This window comes from Hippocampus zosterae, unplaced genomic scaffold (genome assembly GCF_025434085.1).
Source record: "Hippocampus zosterae strain Florida unplaced genomic scaffold, ASM2543408v3 HiC_scaffold_22, whole genome shotgun sequence".
Lineage (NCBI taxonomy): Eukaryota > Metazoa > Chordata > Actinopteri > Syngnathiformes > Syngnathidae > Hippocampus > Hippocampus zosterae.
Window position 1 is genome coordinate 1,118,319 of NW_026262818.1, and position 12,132 is coordinate 1,130,450.

Genomic DNA, 12,132 nt, shown 5'->3' on the forward strand with positions numbered 1-12,132 from the left:
CAAAACGCCCACTAGTTCACTGGTAAGATCATTTTTAGGCTTACTAGTGAACATGTAAGGCCATAAATGTGCCCATTAGTTCACTAGTAAGATCATTTTGAGGCTTACTAGTTGACATGTAAGCCACAAAATGCCCACTAGTTCACTAGTAAGATCATTTTGAGGCTTACTAGTGAACATGTAAGCCGCAAAACGCTCACTAGTTCACAAGTAAGGTCATTGTGACACTTACTAGTGAACATGTAAGCAACAAAAGAACCCACTAGTTCACTATTAAGATCATTTTGAGGCTTACTAGTTGACATGTAAGCCGCCAAACGCCCACTAGTTCACTCGTAAGATCATTTTGAGGCTTACTAGTTGACATGTAAGCCGCAAAACGCCTACTAGTTCACTAGTAAGATCATTTTGACGCTTACTAGTGAACATGTTAGGCCATAAATGTGCCCACTAGTTCACTAGTAAGATCATTTTGACGCTTACTAGTAAACATGTAAGCCACAAAACACTCACTAGTTCACTAGTAAAGTCATTTTGACACTTACTAGTGAACATGTAAGCCACAAAACGCTCTCTATTAAGATCATTTTGAGGCTTACTAGTGAACATGTAAGGCCATAAATGTGCCCACTAGTTCACTAGTAAGATCATTTTGAGGCTTAGTAGTTGACATGTAAGCCACAAAATGCCCACTAGTTCACTAGTAAGATCATTGTGAGGCTTACTAGTGAACATGTAAGCCACAAAACGCTCACTAGTTCACTCGTAAGATCATTTTGAGGCTTACTAGTTGACATGTAAGCCGCAAAACGCCCACTAGCTCACTCGTAAGATCATTTTGACGCTTACTAGTGAACATGTAAGCCGCAAAACGCACACTAGTTCACTAGTAAGATCATTTTGAGGCTTACTAGTTGACATGTAAGCCGCAAAACACCTACTAGTTCACTAGTAAGATCATTGTGACGCTTACTAGTGAACATGTTAGGTCATAAATTTGCCCACTAGTTCACTAGTAAGATCATTTTGAGGCTTACTAGTTGACATGTAAGCCGCAAAACGCCCACTAGTTCACTAGTAAGATCATTTTTATGCTTACTAGTGAACATGTAAGGCCATAAATGTGCCCACTAGGTCACTAGTAAGATCATTTTGACGCTTACTAGTGAACATGTAAGGCCATAAATGTGCCCACTAGTTCACTAGTAAGGTCATTTTGACGCTTACTAGTGAACATGTAAGCCACAAAACGCTCACTAGTAAGGTCATTTTGAGGCTTACTAGTGAAGATGTAAGCCACAAAACGCCTACTAGTTCACTAGTAAGATCATTTTGACGCTTACTAGTGAACATGTAAGCCACAAAACGCTCACTAGTTCACTAGTAAGATCATTTTGAGGCTTACTCGTGAACATGTACGGCCATAAATGTGCCCACTAGTTCACTAGTAAGATCATTTTGAGGCTTAGTAGTTGACATGTAAGCCACAAAATGCCCACTAGTTCACTAGTAAGATCATTGTGAGGCTTACTAGTTGACATGTAAGCCGCAAAACGCCCACTAGTTCATTAGTAAGATAATTTTGAGGCTTACTTGTTGACATGTAAGCCGCAAAACGCCCACTAGTTCACTCGTAAGATCATTTTGAGGCTTACTAGTTGACGTGCAAGCCGCAAAACGCCCACTAGTTCACTAGTAAGATCATTTTGACGCTTACTCGTGAACATGTAAGCCACAAAACGCCCACTAGTTCACTAGTAAGATCATTTTGAGGCTTACTAGTGAACATTTAAGGCCATAAATGCGCCCACTAGTTCACTAGTAAGATCATTTTGAGGCTTACTAGTTGACATGTAAGCCACAAAATGCCCACTAGTTCACTAGTAAGATCATTTTGAGGCTTACTAGTTGACATGTAAGCCGCAAAACGCCCACTAGTTCACTGGTAAGATCATTTTTAGGCTTACTAGTGAACATGTAAGGCCATAAATGTGCCCATTAGTTCACTAGTAAGATCATTTTGAGGCTTACTAGTTGACATGTAAGCCACAAAATGCCCACTAGTTCACTAGTAAGATCATTTTGAGGCTTACTAGTGAACATGTAAGCCGCAAAACGCTCACTAGTTCACAAGTAAGGTCATTGTGACGCTTACTAGTGAACATGTAAGCAACAAAAGAACCCACTAGTTCACTATTAAGATCATTTTGAGGCTTACTAGTTGACATGTAAGCCGCCAAACGCCCACTAGTTCACTCGTAAGATCATTTTGAGGCTTACTAGTTGACATGCAAGCCGCAAAACGCCCACTAGTTCACTAGTAAGATAATTTTGACGCTTACTCGTGAACATATAAGCCACAAAACGCCCACTAGTTCACTAGTAAGATCATTTTGAGGCTTACTAGTTGACATGTAAGCCACAAAATGCCCACTAGTTCTCTAGTAAGATCATTTTGAGGCTTACTAGTGAACATGTAAGGCCATAAATGTGCCCACTAGTTCACTGGTAAGATCATTTTGAGGCTTACTAGTTGACATGTAAGCCACAAAATCCCCACTAGTTCACTAGTAAGATCATTTTGAGGCTTACTAGTTGACATATAAGCCGCAAAACCCCCACTAGTTCACTGGTAAGATCATTTTGAGGCTTACTAGTGAACATGTAAGGCCATAAATGTGCCCACTAGTTCACTAGTAAGATCATTTTGAGGCTTACTAGTTGACATGTAAGCCACAAAACGTCCACTAGTTCACTAGTAAGATCATTTTGAGGCTAACGAGTGAAGATGTAAGCCACAAAACGCCCACTAGTTCACTAGTAAGATCATTTTGAGTCTTACTAGTGAACATCTAAGCCACAAAACGCCCACTAGTTCACTAGTAAGATCATTTTGACGCTTACTAGTGAACATGTAAGCCACAAAACGCTCACTAGTTCACAAGTAAGGTCACTGTGACGCTTACTAGTGAACATGTCATCCACAAAAGAACCCATTAGTTCACTCGTAAGATCATTTTGAGGCTTAATAGTTGACATGTAAGCCACAAAATCCCCACTAGTTCACTAGTAAGATAATTTTGAGGCTTACTAGTTGACATATAAGCCGCAAAACCCCCACTAGTTCACTGGTAAGATCATTTTGAGGCTTACTAGTGAACATGTAAGGCCATAAATGTGCCCACTAGTTCACTAGTAAGATCATTTTGAGGCTTACTAGTTGACATGTAAGCCACAAAACGTCCACTAGTTCACTAATAAGATCATTTTGAGGCTAACGAGTGAAGATGTAAGCCACAAAACGCCCACTAGTTCACTAGTAAGATCATTTTGACGCTTACTAGGGAACATGTAAGCCACAAAACGCTCACTAGTTCACAAGTAAGGTCATTGTGACGCTTACTAGTGAACATGTCATCCACAAAAGAACCCACTAGTTCACTAGTAAGATCATTTTGAGGCTTACTAGTTGACATGTAAGCCACAAAACGCCCCTTAGCTCACTCGTAAGATCATTTTGAGGCTTACTAGTGAACATGTAAGCCACAAAACGCTCACTAGTTCACTAGTAAGGTCATTTTGACGCTTACTCGTGAACATGTAAGCCACAAAACGCCCACTAGTTCACTAGTAAGATCATTTTGAGGCTTACTATTGAACATGTAAGCCACAAAACGGCCACTAGTTCACTAGTAAGATCATTCTGACGCTTACCCGTGAACATGTAAGCCACAGAACGCCCACTAGTTCACTAGTAAGATCATTTTGAGGCTTACTAGCGAACATGTAAAGCCATAAATGTGCCCACTAGTTCACTAGTAAGATCATTTTGACGCCTACTAGTGAACATGTAAGCCACAAAACACTCACTAGTTCACTAGTAAGGTCATTTTGACACTTACTAGTGAACATGTAAGCCACAAAACGCTCACTAGTTCACTAGTAAGATCATTTTGAGGCTTACTAGTGAACATGTAAGGCCATAAATGTGCCCACTAGTTCTCTAGTAAGATCATTTTGAGGCTTACTAGTGAACATGTAAGGCCATAAATGTGCCCACTAGTTCACTAGTAAGATCATTTTGAGGCTTGCTTTTTGACATGTAAGCCACAAAACGCCCACTAGTTCACTAGTAAGATCATTTTGAGGCTTACTAGTTGACCTGTAAGCCACAAAATGCCCACTAGTTCACTAGTAAGATCATTGTGAGGCTTACTAGTTGACATGTAAGCCGCAAAACGCCCACTAGTTCATTAGTAAGATCATTTTGAGGCTTACTTGTTGACATGTAAGCCGCCAAACGCCCACTAGTTCACTCGTAAGATCATTTTGAGGCTTACTAGTTGACATGCAAGCCGCAAAACGCCCACTAGTTCACTAGTAAGATCATTTTGACGCTTACTTGTGAACATGTAAGCCACAAAACGCCCACTAGTTCACTAGTAAGATCATTTTGAGGCTTACTACTTGACATGTAAGCCACAAAATGCCCACTAGTTCTCTAGTAAGATCATTTTGAGGCTTACTAGTGAAGATGTAAGCCAGAAAACGCCCACTTGTTCACTAGTAAGATCATTTTGACGCTTACTAGTCAACATGTAAGCCACAAAACGCCCACTAGTTCACTAGTAAGATAATTTTGAGGCTTACTTGTTGACATGTAAGCCGCAAAACGCCCACTAGTTCACTCGTAAGATCATTTTGAGGCTTACTAGTTGACATGCAAGCTGCAAAACGCCCACTAGTTCACTAGTAAGATCATTTTAACGCTTACTAGTGAACATGTAAGCCGCAAAACGGCCACTAGTTCACTAGTAAGATCATTTTGACGCTTACTCGTGAACATGTAAGCCACAAAACGCCCACGAGTTCACTGGTAAGATCATTTTGAGGCTTACTAGTGAACATGTAAGGCCATAAATGTGCCCACTAGTTCACTGGTAAGATCATTTTGAGGCTTACTAGTTGACATGTAAGCCACAAAATCCCCACTAGTTCACTAGTAAGATCATTTTGAGGCTTACTAGTTGACATATAAGCCGCAAAACCCCCACTAGTTCACTGGTAAGATCATTTTGAGGCTTACTAGTGAACATGTAAGGCCATAAATGTGCCCACTAGTTCACTAGTAAGATCATTTTGAGGCTTACTAGTTGACATGTAAGCCACAAAACGTCCACTAGTTCACTAGTAAGATCATTTTGAGGCTAACGAGTGAAGATGTAAGCCACAAAACGCCCACTAGTTCACTAGTAAGATCATTTTGAGTCTTACTAGTGAACATGTAAGCCACAAAACGCCCATTAGTTCACTAGTAAGATCATTTTGACGCTTACTAGTGAACATGTAAGCCACAAAACGCTCACTAGTTCACAAGTAAGGTCATTGTGACGCTTACTAGTGAACATGTCATCCACAAAAGAACCCATTAGTTCACTCGTAAGATCATTTTGAGGCTTACTAGTGAACATGTAAGCCACAAAACGCTCACTAGTTCACTAGTAAGATCATTTTGAGGCTTAGTAGTTGACATGTAAGCCACAAAATGCCCACTAGTTCACTAGTAAGATCATTGTGAAGCTTACTAGTTGACATGTAAGCCGCAAAACGCCCACTAGTTCATTAGTAAGATCATTTTGAGGCTTACTTGTTGTCATGTAAGCCGCAAAACGCCCACTAGTTCACTAGTAAGATCATTTTGAGGCTTACTTGTTGACATGTAAGCCGCAAAACGCTCACTAGTTCACTCGTAAGATCATTTTGAGGCTTACTAGTTGACATGCAAGCCGCAAAACGCCCACTAGTTCACTAGTAAGATCATTTTAACGCTTACTAGTGAACATGTAAGCCGCAAAACGGCCACTAGTTCATTAGTAAGATCATTTTGAGGCTTACTTGTTGTCATGTAAGCCGCAAAACGCCCACTAGTTCACTGGTAAGATCATTTTGAGGCTTACTAGTTGACATGTAAGCCACAAAATCCCCACTAGTTCACTAGTAAGATCATTTTGAGGCTTACTAGTTGACATATAAGCCGCAAAACCCCCACTAGTTCACTGGTAAGATCATTTTGAGGCTTACTAGTGAACATGTAAGGCCATAAATGTGCCCACTAGTTCACTAGTAAGATCATTTTGAGGCTTACTAGTTGACATGTAAGCCACAAAACGTCCACTAGTTCACTAGTAAGATCATTTTGAGGCTAACGAGTGAAGATGTAAGCCACAAAACGCCCACTAGTTCACTAGTAAGATCATTTTGAGTCTTACTAGTGAACATGTAAGCCACAAAACGCCCATTAGTTCACTAGTAAGATCATTTTGACGCTTACTAGTGAACATGTAAGCCACAAAACGCTCACTAGTTCACAAGTAAGGTCATTGTGACGCTTACTAGTGAACATGTCATCCACAAAAGAACCCATTAGTTCACTCGTAAGATCATTTTGAGGCTTACTAGTGAACATGTAAGCCACAAAACGCTCACTAGTTCACTAGTAAGATCATTTTGAGGCTTAGTAGTTGACATGTAAGCCACAAAATGCCCACTAGTTCACTAGTAAGATCATTGTGAAGCTTACTAGTTGACATGTAAGCCGCAAAACGCCCACTAGTTCATTAGTAAGATCATTTTGAGGCTTACTTGTTGTCATGTAAGCCGCAAAACGCCCACTAGTTCACTAGTAAGATCATTTTGAGGCTTACTTGTTGACATGTAAGCCGCAAAACGCTCACTAGTTCACTCGTAAGATCATTTTGAGGCTTACTAGTTGACATGCAAGCCGCAAAACGCCCACTAGTTCACTAGTAAGATCATTTTAACGCTTACTAGTGAACATGTAAGCCGCAAAACGGCCACTAGTTCACTAGTAAGATCATTTTGACGCTTACTCGTGAACATGTAAGCCACAAAACGCCCACGAGTTCACTGGTAAGATCATTTTGAGGCTTACTAGTGAACATGTAAGGCCATAAATGTGCCCACTAGTTCACTGGTAAGATCATTTTGAGGCTTACTAGTTGACATGTAAGCCACAAAATCCCCACTAGTTCACTAGTAAGATCATTTTGAGGCTTACTAGTTGACATATAAGCCGCAAAACCCCCACTAGTTCACTGGTAAGATCATTTTGAGGCTTACTAGTGAACATGTAAGGCCATAAATGTGCCCACTAGTTCACTAGTAAGATCATTTTGAGGCTTACTAGTTGACATGTAAGCCACAAAACGTCCACTAGTTCACTAGTAAGATCATTTTGAGGCTAACGAGTGAAGATGTAAGCCACAAAACGCCCACTAGTTCACTAGTAAGATCATTTTGAGTCTTACTAGTGAACATCTAAGCCACAAAACGCCCACTAGTTCACTAGTAAGATCATTTTGACGCTTACTAGTGAACATGTAAGCCACAAAACGCTCACTAGTTCACAAGTAAGGTCACTGTGACGCTTACTAGTGAACATGTCATCCACAAAAGAACCCATTAGTTCACTCGTAAGATCATTTTGAGGCTTACTAGTGAACATGTAAGCCACAAAACGCTCACTAGTTCACTAGTAAGATCATTTTGAGGCTTAGTAGTTGACATGTAAGCCACAAAATGCCCACTAGTTCACTAGTAAGATCATTGTGAGGCTTACTAGTGAACATGTAAGCCACAAAACGCTCACTAGTTCACTAGTAAGATCATTTCGAGGCGTACTAGTTGACATGTAAGCCGCAAAACGCCAAATAGCTCACTCGTAAGATCATTTTGACTCTTACTAGTGAACATGTAAGCCGCAAAACGCACACTAGTTCACTAGTAAGATCATTTTGAGGCTTACTAGTTGACATGTAAGCCGCAAAACGCCGACTAGTTCACTAGTAAGATCATTTTGACGCTTACTAGTGAACATGTTAGGCCATAAATGTGCCCACTAGTTCACTAGTAAGATCATTTTGACGCTTACTAGTAAACATGTAAGCCACAAAACACTCACTAGTTCACTAGTAAAGTCATTTTGACACTTACTAGTGAACATGTAAGCCACAAAACGCTCTCTATTAAGATCATTTTGAGGCTTACTAGTGAACATGTAAGGCCATAAATGTGCCCACTAGTTCACTAGTAAGATCATTTTGAGGCTTAGTAGTTGACATGTAAGCCACAAAACGCTCACTAGTTCACTCGTAAGATCATTTTGAGGCTTACTAGTTGACATGTAAGCCGCAAAACGCCCACTAGCTCACTCGTAAGATCATTTTGACGCTTACTAGTGAACATGTAAGCCGCAAAACGCACACTAGTTCACTAGTAAGATCATTTTGAGGCTTACTAGTTGACATGTAAGCCGCAAAACACCTACTAGTTCACTAGTAAGATCATTTTGACGCTTACTAGTGAACATGTTAGGTCATAAATTTGCCCACTAGTTCACTAGTAAGATCATTTTGAGGCTTACTAGTTGACATGTAAGCCGCAAAACGCCCACTAGTTCACTAGTAAGATCATTTTTATGCTTACTAGTGAACATGTAAGGCCATAAATGTGCCCACTAGGTCACTAGTAAGATCATTTTGACGCTTACTAGTGAACATGTAAGGCCATAAATGTGCCCACTAGTTCACTAGTAAGGTCATTTTGACGCTTACTAGTGAACATGTAAGCCACAAAACGCTCACTAGTAAGGTCATTTTGAGGCTTACTAGTGAAGATGTAAGCCACAAAACGCCTACTAGTTCACTAGTAAGATCATTTTGACGCTTACTAGTGAACATGTAAGCCACAAAACGCTCACTAGTTCACTAGTAAGATCATTTTGAGGCTTACTCGTGAACATGTACGGCCATAAATGTGCCCACTAGTTCACTAGTAAGATCATTTTGAGGCTTAGTAGTTGACATGTAAGCCACAAAATGCCCACTAGTTCACTAGTAAGATCATTGTGAGGCTTACTAGTTGACATGTAAGCCGCAAAACGCCCACTAGTTCATTAGTAAGATAATTTTGAGGCTTACTTGTTGACATGTAAGCCGCAAAACGCCCACTAGTTCACTCGTAAGATCATTTTGAGGCTTACTAGTTGACGTGCAAGCCGCAAAACGCCCACTAGTTCACTAGTAAGATCATTTTGACGCTTACTCGTGAACATGTAAGCCACAAAACGCCCACTAGTTCACTAGTAAGATCATTTTGAGGCTTACTAGTGAACATTTAAGGCCATAAATGCGCCCACTAGTTCACTAGTAAGATCATTTTGAGGCTTACTAGTTGACATGTAAGCCACAAAATGCCCACTAGTTCACTAGTAAGATCATTTTGAGGCTTACTAGTTGACATGTAAGCCGCAAAACGCCCACTAGTTCACTGGTAAGATCATTTTTAGGCTTACTAGTGAACATGTAAGGCCATAAATGTGCCCATTAGTTCACTAGTAAGATCATTTTGAGGCTTACTAGTTGACATGTAAGCCACAAAACGCTCACTAGTAAGGTCATTTTGAGGCTTACTAGTGAAGATGTAAGCCACAAAACGCCTACTAGTTCACTAGTAAGATCATTTTGACGCTTACTAGTGAACATGTAAGCCACAAAACGCTCACTAGTTCACTAGTAAGATCATTTTGAGGCTTACTCGTGAACATGTAAGGCCATAAATGTGCCCACTAGTTCACTAGTAAGATCATTTTGAGGCTTAGTAGTTGACATGTAAGCCACAAAATGCCCACTAGTTCACTAGTAAGATCATTGTGAGGCTTACTAGTTGACATGTAAGCCGCAAAACGCCCACTAGTTCATTAGTAAGATAATTTTGAGGCTTACTTGTTGACATGTAAGCCGCAAAACGCCCACTAGTTCACTCGTAAGATCATTTTGAGGCTTACTAGTTGACGTGCAAGCCGCAAAACGCCCACTAGTTCACTAGTAAGATCATTTTGACGCTTACTCGTGAACATGTAAGCCACAAAACGCCCACTAGTTCACTAGTAAGATCATTTTGAGGCTTACTAGTGAACATTTAAGGCCATAAATGCGCCCACTAGTTCACTAGTAAGATCATTTTGAGGCTTACTAGTTGACATGTAAGCCACAAAATGCCCACTAGTTCACTAGTAAGATCATTTTGAGGCTTACTAGTTGACATGTAAGCCGCAAAACGCCCACTAGTTCACTGGTAAGATCATTTTTAGGCTTACTAGTGAACATGTAAGGCCATAAATGTGCCCATTAGTTCACTAGTAAGATCATTTTGAGGCTTACTAGTTGACATGTAAGCCACAAAATGCCCACTAGTTCACTAGTAAGATCATTTTGAGGCTTACTAGTGAACATGTAAGCCGCAAAACGCTCACTAGTTCACAAGTAAGGTCATTGTGACGCTTACTAGTGAACATGTAAGCAACAAAAGAACCCACTAGTTCACTATTAAGATCATTTTGAGGCTTACTAGTTGACATGTAAGCCGCCAAACGCCCACTAGTTCACTCGTAAGATCATTTTGAGGCTTACTAGTTGACATGCAAGCCGCAAAACGCCCACTAGTTCACTAGTAAGATAATTTTGACGCTTACTCGTGAACATATAAGCCACAAAACGCCCACTAGTTCACTAGTAAGATCATTTTGAGGCTTACTAGTTGACATGTAAGCCACAAAATGCCCACTAGTTCTCTAGTAAGATCATTTTGAGGCTTACTAGTGAAGATGTAAGCCACAAAACGCCCACTTGTTCACTAGTAAGATCATTTTGACGCTTACTAGTTAACATGTAAGCCACAAAACGCCCACTAGTTCACTAGTAAGATAATTTTGAGGCTTACTTGTTGACATGTAAGCCGCAAAACGCCCACTAGTTCACTCGTAAGATCATTTTGAGGCTTACTAGTTGACATGCAAGCCGCAAAACGCCCACTAGTTCACTAGTAAGATCATTTTGACGCTTACTAGTGAACATGTAAGCCACAAAATGCCCACTAGTTCACTAGTAAGATCATTGTGAGGCTTACTAGTTGACATGTAAGCCACAAAACGCCCCTTAGCTCACTCGTAAGATCATTTTGAGGCTTACTAGTGAACATGTAAGCCACAAAACGCTCACTAGTTCACTAGTAAGGTCATTTTGACGCTTACTCGTGAACATGTAAGCCACAAAACGCCCACTAGTTCACTAGTAAGATCATTTTGAGGCTTACTATTGAACATGTAAGCCACAAAACGGCCACTAGTTCACTAGTAAGATCATTCTGACGCTTACCCGTGAACATGTAAGCCACAGAACGCCCACTAGTTCACTAGTAAGATCATTTTGAGGCTTACTAGTGAACATGTAAAGCCATAAATGTGCCCACTAGTTCACTAGTAAGATCATTTTGACGCCTACTAGTGAACATGTAAGCCACAAAACACTCACTAGTTCACTAGTAAGGTCATTTTGACACTTACTAGTGAACATGTAAGCCACAAAACGCTCACTAGTTCACTAGTAAGATCATTTTGAGGCTTACTAGTGAACATGTAAGGCCATAAATGTGCCCACTAGTTCTCTAGTAAGATCATTTTGAGGCTTACTAGTGAACATGTAAGGCCATAAATGTGCCCACTTGTTCACTAGTAAGATCATTTTGAGGCTTGCTTTTTGACATGTAAGCCACAAAACGCCCACTAGTTCACTAGTAAGATCATTTTGAGGCTTACTAGTTGACCTGTAAGCCACAAAATGCCCACTAGTTCACTAGTAAGATCATTGTGAGGCTTACTAGTTGACATGTAAGCCAGAAAACGCCCACTTGTTCACTAGTAAGATCATTTTGACGCTTACTAGTCAACATGTAAGCCACAAAACGCCCACTAGTTCACTAGTAAGATAATTTTGAGGCTTACTTGTTGACATGTAAGCCGCAAAACGCCCACTAGTTCACTCGTAAGATCATTTTGAGGCTTACTAGTTGACATGCAAGCTGCAAAACGCCCACTAGTTCACTAGTAAGATCATTTTAACGCTTACTAGTGAACATGTAAGCCGCAAAACGGCCACTAGTTCACTAGTAAGATCATTTTGACGCTTACTCGTGAACATGTAAGCCACAAAACGCCCACGAGTTCACTGGTAAGATCATTTTGAGGCTTACTAGTGAACATGTAAGGCCATAAAT